Source organism: Chinchilla lanigera, unplaced genomic scaffold, assembly GCF_000276665.1.
Source record: "Chinchilla lanigera isolate Chin_1 unplaced genomic scaffold, ChiLan1.0 scaffold00116, whole genome shotgun sequence".
NCBI classification, from domain to species: domain Eukaryota; kingdom Metazoa; phylum Chordata; class Mammalia; order Rodentia; family Chinchillidae; genus Chinchilla; species Chinchilla lanigera.
The window spans coordinates 4,140,701-4,155,178 of NW_004955517.1; the positions used below are offsets into that span (position 1 = coordinate 4,140,701).

Consider the following 14,478-nt stretch of genomic DNA (forward strand, 5'->3'; position numbering starts at 1 on the left):
CACAAGACAATTCATATATATACCACACCCTGGTTAAGCCAGAAAAGACACTGAGGAAAATCTTTGCTTTAGTATATAAAGAGGGGAGGGGGATAAACAACTTAATAGCAACAACAACTAAGGTAACACATTCAGGAAAGAGTCCTGGGAACATGCCACACATCAGACGACTCTTGAACATGCCGTTTGTGATTGAAGGAGAGAAATCAGGCACAGTGGTGCACAGCTGGGATGCCAACTACTCAGAGGTTGAGGCAGAAGCACGGCAAGTTCCAGACCAGACTGGGCAACTTACTCCAAAATACAATGAAAGGGACGAGGGATACAGTTTGCTGGTAGAGCACTTCCCTAGCACGCTTGAGACTCTGGTAAATCCCCAGTACCAAGAAGGGTGTTTGACGGCAGAGGAGAAGCGAAGGGAACCACCCACAGTCTAAAGATCCAGACCTCCAGACAAAGAGCACAACAGAGCAACTCCCGGTGCCCCCAAGTCTTCTGACACTTGCCTGTACCTTCACCCTGACAAAGCACTCGGCGGGCCTGTCCCCTTCTAGGTGACTTCTACCGCCTTAAGGGTCCAGGCCCTGCCAACTTCGACTCTTGTATCAGGCCCTATCAGCTCTGCTGGTTGCCAGATTCAGAGACTCCTCCTCAATAACCCCAAGATCAGAGCCATTATTTATTACTGTCCTCTCTTGTTTTGAGTCACGTAAGAGGAAGAAGTAGCAATAATCTTGGCCCCAGGATAGGTTCCTACAATCTTTCTTTTATATCTGCGCAGCAAAGATTGAAGGGCTATGAATGCTCAGGAAACCTACCAGGAGTTATCAGAGCTTAGACTACCGGATTAGCAACACCAACCACCAGTCTCCCAGGTTATCTGGCTCTTTCATCTTGCTCCGCAGTTAACACTTGGGAAACGCTCCCTTGTCTCCCAGAGACATTACTCTCCCGTTATAAGCTACGAGGACGTCCCCTCTAGTCATCAAACTTAATGCGATGATTATTAAAGGGAATTTGCTAATATTAATGTCCACTTTCAACCAGCGGGCCCGAGCTACAAATTTCTCCTCCTTTGGCTGGAAGAGACCAGGCCAAAGAAGAAATCCAAATTAAGTTAAAGGAAATATCTGCTGCTGTTCAATTATTTAATATATCATGGAAGACAGAGGTAGTGGTGCATTATCCACAGAGATATGATTACACACAAAGCCATAATGAACTTTTACCATCCAGAGGTGACTCCGTAATGGCACAGGAGGCATGGCATATAAAAAGTTCTGTAGTGTAATAGGAACCAATAGCCTTAAAAGTAACGTCAACTGCTGGTATTTACTGACGGCTTTCCAGCGAACATCTGTGTTATATCATTTAACCTCAACCTTAGTTAGATTCTGTTCCCATCTACATTCCCAGCTGGAAGAAACTAAGAGCGGTGATGCTGCATGTTCTCGCCTCGACAACCTGTAGTCTCCCATGTCCTTTACCACGGAGGCCAAGGTCACGGACCAGCAAGGCCGAAAGCCCAGCACCACTACTTACTAGTTGTCTGACCTTAGAGGAGCTGCTTCCTCATCTATAGAAAGGAGATAACCACAGAGCAACACACACGGCTGGTTGAAAGGGTAAATTCAACACCTGGCTCAGGGTAAGGAACAGGTCACGTGCACAAAGGGTTTCATTCTAAATACTTTGCTCCCATTACCGTCGCTAAAAGGGATGTCACACTCCTAGTTGACTTTACAACATCAACAACCAACTATTCACTTATTTTAGCCATTTATATTATGTCCAAAGGAGGTAGACTGCCACCATTAATATGAACCAGAGCCAGGCATGGTGGCCCATGCCTGTAATTCTAGCACTCTGGGAGGCTAAGGCAGAAAGACTGCAAGTTTGAGCCCAGTTCTGGAAGCTTAGTGAGACCCTGTCTCCGAATAAAGACTGAGATGGAGACACACCTTGGTATAGGATGGCACAAGTGGTGCAGTTCAGTGCAGGAGAGCGTGTCATTTCCCCTGCAAACGGGTAAGGTCTGGGATTGCTTTTGTACCTTTCCCATTCTTGTGTGGAAGCCTGAGTCTATTCCAGGTAAATTCCTACAGCTGACAACCAATTCAGAGGACCAAAAATACACGTTTTTAGATATACTTCAGCCTCCACAAAAATCTTCATTATAACTTAATGCATTTACTCATTTTGGAGTACGGAACCTGTAGATTATGGTTAAAAAAATGCACAAGGGAATGTTTCAAAGACGTTTGCATATTCAACTTATAAGCTGCAATCTGCTATGGTGTAAGCAAAGCATGCTATCACTGACGTCTTACATTTCAATTTTCTTTACACCAAAACAACAAAATATTTAAACAGTTAACATCTGCTCAACGACCTAAGAGATGAAAGACTGCGGAAGGCATAGGCGGTATGTTGACTATGGAAAAAGTCAAATTACACAGGGGCCAGATTTCTGTAAGCCTGACCTATTGTGTCAAAAAAGAAGAGCCAAATGCCGAGAAATGTATGGAGGGAGAACTGAAATCGTAAACAATCTGAGAAGACTTAACCGAGCAGATGGCAACATACAAATAAAGACAAGGAGACTTTAAAAATAATAGTAATTCTAACGCGTCCTTTGGGAAAAATGCAAAACGCACGTCATCGCAGCAATCATGATCAGTCCTATTTTGATTTTTAAAAATTCAGATGGTAACAGGGATGGAAAATGGGGAAAAGTACTGGAAAGGAAAAGATTTAGAAAACAGCATTAATGCAAAAATGACCTTCTGTGCCGAGAAGATGAGGCAGCTGGGCAAACTACACCCAGCAGTGTGTCCCTCGCACTCCGCAGATACACAGAACCTGCCGTGCTACCCACTTCTGGGGATGCCCCCTCCCCGAGCAGAATCAGTTTGCTCCAACAAGATATGTGGTGGAAACAACTTACACATGCCGGGGGAAAACATCTGAGCCGCTCTAAATGAATAATCAAAATGCTGTTTGTTTCTGTATGGCTGAGAGAAACAGAACAGATGATTCTTTTTCACAGCCCAGCCAAACTAGGAATTAATTCTGTTCCTTTTAGCTAAACATGAACTGGAAAGAAGTGGAGGCAGTGGCTAGAGAAAAGACAAGTACACAGCATGCAGAAAGCCGTGCCTACACTCCTGTCAGTTAACAGGTGAAGGTTTTGCACTAGTAGTAGTAGTAGTAGCTTGTTATTTGTTAAAAATCAGTGGCATGAGCCAGGCATGGTGGCACACACATGTAATCCCAGAACTCGGGAGTCTGAGGCAGGAGGATCGCTGTGAGTTTGAGGCCAGCTTGGGCTACAAAGTGAGTTCAAGGCCAGCCTGAAGTGCATAGTGAAACCTGTGTCAAACAGACCAAAAAAAAAAAAAAAAAATCAGTGGCATGTTGGGTCACTCCCCTAGTGTATTCCTTGGCTACCTTTTAAGTGAAAGAGGCATAAATCTAAACCCAAGAAAAAGAAAACTAGAGCAACAAATTCAAATAACTTAAAATTAAGGTTCCTGGCTTCACTCCAGAGAGCAGAAGAGCTCGTGTTAGGCGTCTGATTCTGTTTTGCATTTCAGAGCAAGAAGTCGCGTTCACAAAGCCAAAACTACACTGCACTCTCCTTTGATGACAAACACACACAGAAGAAAACAAACTCTAGGTTTGGGAGGAAACTTGCAAACTACAGAAGACTCTAAGCAGCCCTGGGGAGACACAGGTTTGTCAAGACACCATCCCTGCAGCCAGGCGCTCCACCAGCCTGGGTGACGCCCCCTTCACGAGAAAGAGACCGGGCTAAGCGAGCAGTCCAGGCCTGTTCCGGCCACCTCGATAGGCAGCACTGCCAGAAGAGGAAAGAGTGGGGCACCCCCAGGGCCCCGGGGACAGGCAGAGATGGAACAGACCAACAAAGAGACAAACCCTGGTGTTTGCCTGGGTCTAGTCCTCAACACTGCCAAAAACCCAGAGCCCTGAAGTGCCCCCCGTCCTTACAACCACTCAACCTGTCTCATGTTTCATGTGTCACCTCAAAGCCTTTATTTTTTAAAAAATGCCATAAAAAAAAAAATTAAAGAAAACATGAAAAAGCACAGCTGAGTTTCAACCCACGTTCCTAAACTCATTGGCGGCAGGGTCAGGAGCTGGGCGTGATGCGGCACGCATCACACGGGCCACCAAGGGCAGCCTCAAGCTACGAAGTCTCCTGTGCTAGGGAGGGGATGGGTTCAGCAGCCGTGTGCTTGCCAGGGCCCCATGGGTGACACTGCACCAGACATCAGAAATCAGACCCTGCCACCCAGCACGCTGACCTCCACTGACACAGAAATCCAAGCAACACCGAGGAATCAGTGTTGCAAGCTCGCAACACCGAGGAATCCAGTTTCTTGAACTCAGAATTCTGCTTATTACTATGAAGACTCATTGAACATGTTTTCCTGTCTTTTTCTTCCCTTAACCCTTTGCAAATCATTGACAAACCCAAAACTCAGTTGAGATTCAAATAAATTTATGAGTATGTGATACCCCGCATATGAGCAGCACCTAAATAACAACCCAACTAAATCGGAGACTTCCAACGTGCAAAACAGTCCTTTGACTGTGATAAATAACGTTATTAGAAATATATCAGGCCCGGGGACTGAGACTGGTACAGACGCATCCACATAGCAGGCCTCTAACAGGTGCGCTAAGTAACCGGCTGCCTTTCATTCCTGAAATCACTAATGATGTTGAATCAAAGGCTGCAACAACATGTCTCCAGGAATTTATCTTTGCAAGAGGAAATAACATCTCAGTCTCTGTGGGAGCAAGCCCACGTTCAAAATCTGAGACAAAATATTCTAAGTAGCCAAGGCAAATGCTGACTTTTGCTTTTCCTGCTCTACTGAAAAAGTATGGTTTCTACCTTCCTAAAACTACCTTCAAAGCTTGAAATCAAACAGTGGAGGGTCTATCATATATAAATATATGTGGAGAAGTCAAGTCAAAATAATTGCCTCATACTGCTTTCTTGTTTCATTAATAACTTAGCAATATTACAACCACTGATTGGACAATTATTGTCTTAAATGGATGACCAATATCTCATCTTGACATAAGAAGAAAAAAAGAGATGCAGATTTGTAATTCATTTTAACCAACGATTTCCTTGCTACCACACAAAAGATTTTTAGAAGTCTGATTTTACATAGTTTATCTTACTGATATTCAAATTCCTATCAACAAATCAATTACCTACCTATGGCAGAGATGAAAGACTTACTCAGATAACATAGTTAAATCACAATGTAAAAACTGAATTTCAGGGGGAAAAATACCCAAAACCCCACACAAAAGTCAAAAGAACCAAACAATATTAGAGATGAAAGGGATTCTGAGCCTGAGGAGTGGTCTTATGATGCTTTGGTGAAGCTATTTGCAAAACCAAGGGCAAAGTAAATAGCTATAAAGGTTCTGCTCCAGCACTCCATCATGTGCATATGTAAGGGAAGTTACAGCCTTACATACAATGCTAGCCAAAAAGAAGATATTTTATCCATGAAGGTCAGAAAATATCAGCAAAACCTTATTTCACCATGATGCTTCTTAATCTTAATTCTAGAAGCTCTAATGAATTAAATATTGACATTTTCAGCAAAATAACACATGGTCTGAGTTTTGTCATCAAGTTTAATTTTAATGCAAACCACCAGACTAAAACATTTTTTTGTTCAACTGCAGGTTTATAATAAACAGGTGCCCAAGATGGTAATGAAGAGGGCTCGCGTATGTACCTTGAACTTGAGGAGGGAACAAGAGAGAAGGGAAGAAGGCAGTGGTCCTACTTGGTCTACCACCCAGGAGCACATCCAGGAACATCTGGGGACAAAGACTTCTACAATTTGGAGGAAACAATCCGCAGAGCTCCCTAAGTGCGGAAATGAGATGACAGAGTGACAACCCAGGCACTAAAACTAAGCACAGCTCTCCTGTTCACCCCACTGCCCAGGACAGGACGTCTAAGTGATGGATCACACATCTACCCAGCGAGCTGAGGGACAGCTTGGAATAAGCACAGCAGATGGTCAGTGACCACCCTGACCCTGGTGGTGCCTAGAAATTGCTGCCGAAAAAGGAGCACTAATTAGGGGATGTACAGGACGCCCACTAGGGCAAGATACACCAGGTGTGGGAACCTAATCCACGAGTGAGCTTTATTCTGCCAGGGTTTGAAGACTACATTTTAAGCATTACCTCTATATCATCTTATTTACAATAAAGGACCCAAACGATACCCAACTCATTTAGAACAAGACCCCCAAAGGAGTATGTTACCTTTATCTGTGAATAAACTTCTATTACCATAATCTAAACATTTATAATATCCAGACTTTTTGCCAATTTCAAATAAAATATAGGAATGAGGATACTTAGATATAGAAAGTTTAAAAAACTTTCTATAAAAAGTACTGTAAGCCAAGCAAGGGATGATTTCACAAAGGAGGAATACACTATCGTGTTTGTCGTGCCCATTGTTCTGGTAACATTCTGCGCTTCACTACTGCAGCGATGACTGAGTACAAGTACACTACTTACACTTAACCAGTATGAGGTTCCGCACGAGCAGAGCGTACGTCTTTATCACCTTTGTACTGTAGCAAACGAGACACACCAGTGCTCAAGAAACAATGCTCATAACACCAAATGTAATGTAAAAGTAGCTTAGCAAAGCCCCAGACATGGGCCAGCTGGGGTATGACGCAGTGTAACAACAGCGTCCAGGATTAAGACCAAAGTAAGGACAGGTCAGCCAGAAAGGGAAATGAGTCTTGTCAAGAAGAGCCTTATCTAAAAGAGGTCAGCCAATTATCACCCCTGGGCCAATCCAGCCCTCTGTTTTCTAAATAAACTTTTATTAGAACACAGCCCCAAATAACTGTTAAGGTATCATGGACGGCTCCTTTCATGAGGCAGAGCTGGGTAAATGCATCGGGCTCACAAAACCAAAATTACTTGGCATGCTGCTCTTTAGAGAAAAAGCCTGCCACTCCTACCTCGTCTAGAGCAAAGCACTGCTACAATCCCAGTGATCTGTGACTTTGCAACAGAGCAGAAACTCATCTTTACTTTTCAGTAATCGCAGACCAGCTGTTGAATTTAACATTTAGTATTCTCTTCGAATATGAATGTAGGGCGGGAAAGCCATAGAGCCGTTTGCAGCACTTGAGGATCTATCCTGATCAGAAATCACTGCACGGTTGCCGCAAGATCTCAAAACGCCACAGGCACGCACGGCAACCTTAGTATTATGATAGCGGTTCAACCTGCTGGAACAACTTATAAGGTGTTAATAAAATGTTTACGTACTGCCCGTCACAAATTTTAGTATTTTGATAAAATATCTCAGTCTCATTAGTTCCCTCTGTAACCCTATGCACTCTGGACAACAGAGTCTGAAACAGTAATCATCTATTTAGTAGTCCAAGACACCACAACCTTCCTAATCCTCAGGAACAAAATGTAAATCCCTGCCATGGTATTTAGGAGGCCTGCTACAGTACACACTGATACTGAAAGTAACAGAAAGATGTGAATAAATCACTACAATGTGGGACAAGAACAGAAGTTGTCCCATGTCAGATTCTGAGGACAGAGGCACCAGGCAGGCAAACAGGAAACGAGCACCGTGGACACTGAATATTCGAAATGATCTCTTCTTTTTGTTGGACCACACCCAAGCTGGCAGTCCCCTCTCCATGGGCTCCACTGTCAAGACAAAGGTGCACCAGTGGAGACGGTACCCTGGGGGAGTAAGTGGCATAATCTGAAGACACATAGGAGACCTTCACTGGATAAGAGATCGCAAAAGCCATCATGGCCACCAAAGCCTAGCTAAGAAGGCAATTTCCTTAATAAAGGGAAAACACTTTACGGCCATCAAGTCAATAAATCAGCCCTTTTAGAAGTGTCTAAGAACAATCTGACTTTAACAATTCCAAAGGAACCATTGTGACATAATGTCCATCATTCCAAAATTAAATACTTTCAGAAAAAGCAAAAATAGTACAGTCAAGAACAGGCAAAGGGAGACATTTACGGCCCACTGGTCAGGGGTCAAGACCGAGGAGCTCCCCAGAAGGCCTTTTGCAAGCAGGTGAAGAGACACCAGATTTCACAGACCACGAGAAGAGGTACGGTAATGACAGCACTCAGAATCCTTACTGTTCCCAACAAGCCAGCCACTAAAACTAAGCACAGGAAGGCCTTTCCGGCACAGATAATACGCTTTACCAAAGATGCCCTCGATGTGCTCAAAAACAAGGCAAAAAAGCGAGTATAACAGCATAAATTCAGTAATTTCCAGTATGTGGTTTGCATTTGCTTAACTTTAACAACTGACATAAAGGAAAAGCAGCCAGTGATGGTCACTAGCAATCAGATATCACCATAATCCCTTCTTCACCAGTCACTTCATTTGAGGACAAGGATGTCCTGTCCTCTTTGTTTCCTTTTGGGGACATACATTAAAAGCGCTAACTGCCCTCTGCTTAGTGCTGAGCCAAGGAAGAACACAGCGGCAAGAATTCAGAGCACACCTGCTCCCCGCCTCCCGAGCACAGCTTCAGTGGGTGTGGTTTCTATTCCCATGGGGCACTGCGAACGCACAATGCTCATTTATATCGGTTTTTAGCATAGTCTAAATCTCTGTGATCTAATCAGTAGAATAATTACCTTTAAATATATTAGTCTCAAAACTTGATAGACATATGTCACTCCTGGTAATTTAAAAAAATCATGAGGCATAAAGATAAAAATAGGAGCACAAAGGTAAAAGCAGGCCTTTTTTCCAAAGTAAGATTCCTGCCTTTCCTGACACTACCAACACCAAATACCCTGCTGCGGAGTGGATTTCTTCTCTCTTTTGTGTCTCTTCCTTATCTTGACCTCTCTAAGGATCCTGGGGTTCCTACAGTAATTATACTAAACAATATGGGCGTTTAACATTTTTCTCAAAGCCCTCTAAACATAAAGGTCCAATTGACAGAAAGGAAAAACAGGGACGGTCACTAGCAATCAGATATCACCATCATCCCTTCTTTACCAATCACTTTATTTGAGGACAAGGATATTCTAATAAAATAGCTCTCAAGGCTCAACGTGTCAGGTCAATCCACAGCCGCATGCCGGATGGAAGTTTGGCTGTATCATGCGGCTTCCATGCCATGAACTGAGTCCCTGCTGCGATCTCTGTTCTTTTCTCACAAGAAGAGCTTGAAACAACCAGGAAAAACAAAAAGAACAAAATGTAATTTTCAGAAGCTGAAACGAAACGCCAAGTGCCCGAGGCAAATCTCTTGTTTTCTGAACCACCACCAAGAGGCACACATCTAATATCACCTACCCCACTCCCTCAGATTATGGGGAAAATATGTTTGTTTTGTAATTCCACAGTAAATGCCAAGAAAAAAGCCAGAGGAGCACATAATTTTAAGAGTCTACTCATGAGGTTCACTTACGGTGGATTTATTTATAAAGCTAATCAGAAGCCGTCATTTTGTTTTAAGGGAGTGACGGAAAAGGCCAGATTGCGGAGCCGAGATGGTTACCTTCAGACTACGAGAGCAGGAGGAATCAAAGGAAGGGGAGGGGGCTGAGAGAACTGACCCTGATTCCCTGACGCCTGTGGTGCGCTAGTGTGTGTACACAACATAGATTATTCATGAAAGTATCGTTGTAGAACCCTACACATATCTGCAACTCTTTTTCCAGGGTTTTTATAAATTCTCTACTGTGTTAATATGCCACTGGGTATAAATTCTCTATATTCTAAGATTGGTCAGTATAAACATCATTGTGCTCTTGATTTGACGTGCAATGTTTCACACTTGCCATTTTATTTTCCCCCTGAAGGACATCTATTTATCAAGTAGGCATATCAGTTGATGCCAGGTCTACACCAGAAAAACAGAGCAAGACTGATACAAATTATAAAGCTAATTTAACACCAAAAAATCTACTGTTGCCAGAAACATGCAGCTAATGAAGGTCTAAGGATTTGGGAAGGACTTTTAATTAGCCTGAATTATCTGGATAATTACATTGATTTTTGCTAAAGTAAATTCATTCTTAATTGGTGAAGCTAATTATATAAATATATATCTCTTCTACAATGTTCTAGATTTTTCAAACCAAAGTATTTTCGGCTTAATTTTCCTAGGTAAGTGCTAAATTGCACACTTCACTGTACATTTGTATAAACAAACCCCTGGTGCGAACGTGACCTAAAAAAAGCACGTATATCTCCTGAATGGCCCGCCCTCTAACTGCATCATTCTAAAAACCAAATACACCGGAGGTTAATGTGCAGAACCTACACTTAATTCACAAACGTGGCTTGGAAAAATGGTTAGCAGTTGCCCATTAGAAGCAGAGCCATGACAATTTCTGTAGCATTCTTGCATGTAATTAGCCTCCTTTTCCCCTCTCAGCTATTTATAAATGCATAAATATATCTGTGCCCTACGTAATAATGACAGACAGTGACAACATATTGATATACAGTGCCACTTCGTAGTTGGAAATGAATATTTCATTAGCTGAGTTATCACTGCTGGGTTACGACCTTCAACTCTCTAAATTTAAATTCATCTGTTTTCAGAAAATTAAACTGTTCTTGAGCACACCACAGAAATTAAAGATGTAGAGGTAAATTTTCAAGGTAATTTTTAATTCCAAAAAAGGTCAAGGAGGTGCATACTAAATTCTTGGAAAAGAGTTGTATCTAATAATGACAGCAAATGGATCATTTTGGTTATTAATGATACTCTTTCTATACGTGAAAATGGAGAGGCAGAAGGAACAGACCACGGTCACTCAGTGAAATTATCAGGCTCCTAATGTCCTAATAGTGCCCGCAGGACACCAACTAGACCTACTCACACCCCACAGAAGCTCAGAGCGACACAGTGCCACCTGCTAAGAGCCTCATTTCCCCATCCATATTATTTCTTCCGGGAGTAACTCTCGAGTCCTTACAGGCTGTCTCTCTTCTCTGAGTTTAAAAATATGCCTTTGTAGAATCAAGAATATGTACATATTATCACACACATTAAGAAATTACTATCTTAAAGAAATGAAGAAGGGAAGAAAACCATCGACTGACTAAAAGATGCTTCCTCCCCAGGGAAGTACTGCCTCACTCCATCCCCAGGCCCTGCCCCTCCGTGATGCCCTTCTCCCCACCTGCAGGGCATAGGTGGGCAGGCTCCTGGGGGTGGGGCTCCTCTTGAAAAGTTTCTAAGCATCTTCTGGCTCACTCGACAGTGACTTAACTGCTTTTTACCATTCCTAGTGTTACTTCTGTGGTTTCTGTTCCTTTTTCAGCTCCTCAAAACCTAGCGATTCTCCGGGACATCACTCTACACATTTTCCTTCCGTCATCGCAGCTAGACCCACGTGTTGACCCCAGCCCAGGCCTCAGGCTCAAATGGCCAATGACCAACTGGACCTGCGCCCTACCAGAGAAGCCACCCAATGCCTTGCATATACACACGCCTTTCGTGATTCTCTGTTTCAAAGTCTAAAACCTAACACAAAGGCTCTGCACCAGGGTGTCTGCTGGGAGCTCAAACTCATCTTCTTCTGCTCCCGGCCCTCACGTTCCTTCGCCGGCCCAGGACCTGTCTGCGGCTCCCCAGCACAAGCCAGACCAGTTCTGCTCTCCACTCCTTGCTCAGGGGTTTTCTACTGCATGAAACATGGTACCTGCACCCCCTGACCCCACTCCAACATGATGTCCGCTCAACCTTCAAGACACACCATCCTCAACCTTTCCCACCCATGGCCCCACCACCACTCACACAACTTCGCTGGCCACCAAGCCCCACCTGGGGCACATCAAGCCGGGTCCTATAACAGTATATGTTATTTCTCGATTACTGTAGTTATCGTTATGATGGTGTTACATGAATTATCATCTGTCTCTCTTCTGTCTCAACTACAAAAAAGAACACTGCTTAAAAGCTTCAGAGCACATGACAGTATCTGGCACGAATTAGATAATCAATCAATAAATAAATTTTTATAAGTGCATATCAAGTGAAATAAACTCCACTCGCACCACTACCACCTTGGAAGACAGAGCAGATGCTGGCTAGAATCTTGGCTTTAAACATCACAACAGCAAGAAAAGTTCTAGGAGGCCAACTAGGTTAACTAGGCTACATAATTCCCCTTAACACTCTTCCCCTCTTCTCGCATAGGACCACCCTACATCAACCAACAACTCCAACTACTCCCCTCCTTAAAATATCACAGTTTCGGATGTGCTCAGCAGTCTTACTTAGCTGTACACCAAACTTCTTTGCACACATCCCACTTGTAAATGAACCACTGGTGACAAGATATGCTCAAAAGCTGTCTTTCACACCAACTAAGATGACTGGCTTCATTAGCCTGGCTTGATGGTTCGTACTCAATTTACTTACTGACTTAACACAAGACTAAATTGATAAATAAAGCATTGTGTTCATTTATTATTAAATGGCACTGAGTGGTTTGTCAAAGTGCCCAGGATATACCCTGGAAAACAAAATCTGACGTTGAGGAAATGGGAGGTGAGAGAGGAACATTTTGGAGAGTTCATCTTTAGTACCAGCTTCACAGAAAGCCAAAGGAAGATGGAGGCAGAAAGAACCTTGCCTCAGGTGTCGGAGGTCTTAAAGTCATTGTGAAACTGGACAACTGTGTCTCTCAATATCAAAACAAGAGCCAAAACAAAGCACCTGCTCACTGCCTGATTTTGTCCACAGCTGTGGTAAAAAGCGTTCAGAGACAGCACGAGTCATCTCCGCCTGAAGAGAGGGGCTCACAACTTAAATCATGTTATTAGGAAAAACAGGAAGAATAATTGCAAATAAAAGTCAGTTCCTTTAGTACTGGTCATCCTCATAATCATTCACCTGAAAATCAACTGTCTACATTCAAAGCTAGATAGGTGTTACACTGCTAAAATCCTACCATGCTGTTAGACAGAATTTTATTTGGTGAAGGGGTCAGGGATGGCATCTATTTCGAATTCATTGACCCATACATCACACAGTGATTAGTTTCAAAACAGATCAGATTAGAAATAATCAAAAGGCAATCGTCCAAATGCAGTTATAGTTTAAGCTATCGTTTAGCTGTAGAAAACAGACTAAACACTCATACATCCAGTCATCCTGCAATGCTGTATCTGAAAAGTTCATTTAACTAAAATTATTCTGTACGATATAATGTGCAAATTCATTAGCTCTTCTGCTGCTAAAGCTTATGAAGTTTTTTTAAATGTAGATGGGGAGAGAATCAATACTAAATTCTACACAAGACAGAGCTGGGGGGCATTATTCCTCCTGCAGCAGTCACCCCTGAGCCTGTCCACCAACACCTTTTCACACCCATGTGTTCCAGCTTTTTAGCAGACATTCCAAGTGATCTGAAATTAGCTAACATAACGAAAGAGAATCCAGTCGGATACTTTAAGAGCTGCATAATTACACAAATCTCTCCCAGCTCCCTCCGGGGGCAAGTTCAGGGACAGCGCTGAACTAATCAATGTTTTGGTTAAGAAAATCCCATTAACTTATAATATCACACTATCAAGTAGATCACCCTCTACAACAAAACGGATGGACATGGGCTCACATTTTAATTTCATAGATCTTTTATCTTCATGCTTAAAGCTAATTGGCAGGAGTGCCCAAGAATTAAGTTTTTCAGCAGTTAATGAACTGAAAACAAATTCTTAGATCATGGATGCAAATTTAACTGTCTCATGGGAACCAGACAGATAATACTATGGCTGAGTTCAAGATATTACTGAGCAGTAAGGAACAGAAGGAGGCACTGTGGACACTGCCTGACGTTGTTACGTTTAAGGATATGGACACTGCATATAATTGAAGGAAGACGTTAACACTGGGCTTCAAAATTATCCCGAATTTTCAACTGTTAGAAACTCATTAAAGACATTAAAAACCCCAGGTACACAAAACACATGAAGACCAAATGGACCTGAACATTAGAAACAACTCTATTTTGCCAGCGAATCAGTGTCACAATAGCTTGATGAACCATTCTTGAAATTTTTACTGAAGGTCTAAGTATCCAACACTCCACACACCAAGACCAAGATATTTTCTAGAATCCTAAAACGATCACTGTCACAAAACGACAAAGCAAAGCACGATCTTCCTTACTCAGAGGTGCTGATTAAATGACTGAGTTTGATAAACGACATCATTTGACTGCACACTGTACACTTCCTTGACTTTGTCTTATTCAGAGAAAGGCACTCAGGGTTCACACGCGACGGCCGTGTCTGGCAATAAAGCTCCGTGGCTATTTGATTTTGCTATTGATTTTTCTTAAGACAGAGCATCTTAATCTGGGGTCCCAAGATTCAAGTATCAGTAACTCATGTGGGAGATGATCCAGAAC

General features: G+C 42.7%; 1 protein-coding gene and 1 long non-coding RNA gene across 2 annotated transcripts in view; one reads left to right on the top strand and one right to left on the bottom strand.

The window, feature by feature from the left end:
• The window catches only part of Ptprg (protein tyrosine phosphatase, receptor type, G), a gene marked incomplete at its 5' end in the record, with an annotated part of 676,568 nt that overhangs the window by 464,359 nt on the left and 197,731 nt on the right, over nucleotides 1–14,478 (bottom strand).
• On the top strand, nucleotides 8,059–12,536 carry LOC102026783. The gene is made up of 2 exons (XR_264557.1): nucleotides 8,059–8,189; nucleotides 11,383–12,536. It is a non-coding gene; the product is annotated as an uncharacterized LOC102026783 (long non-coding RNA).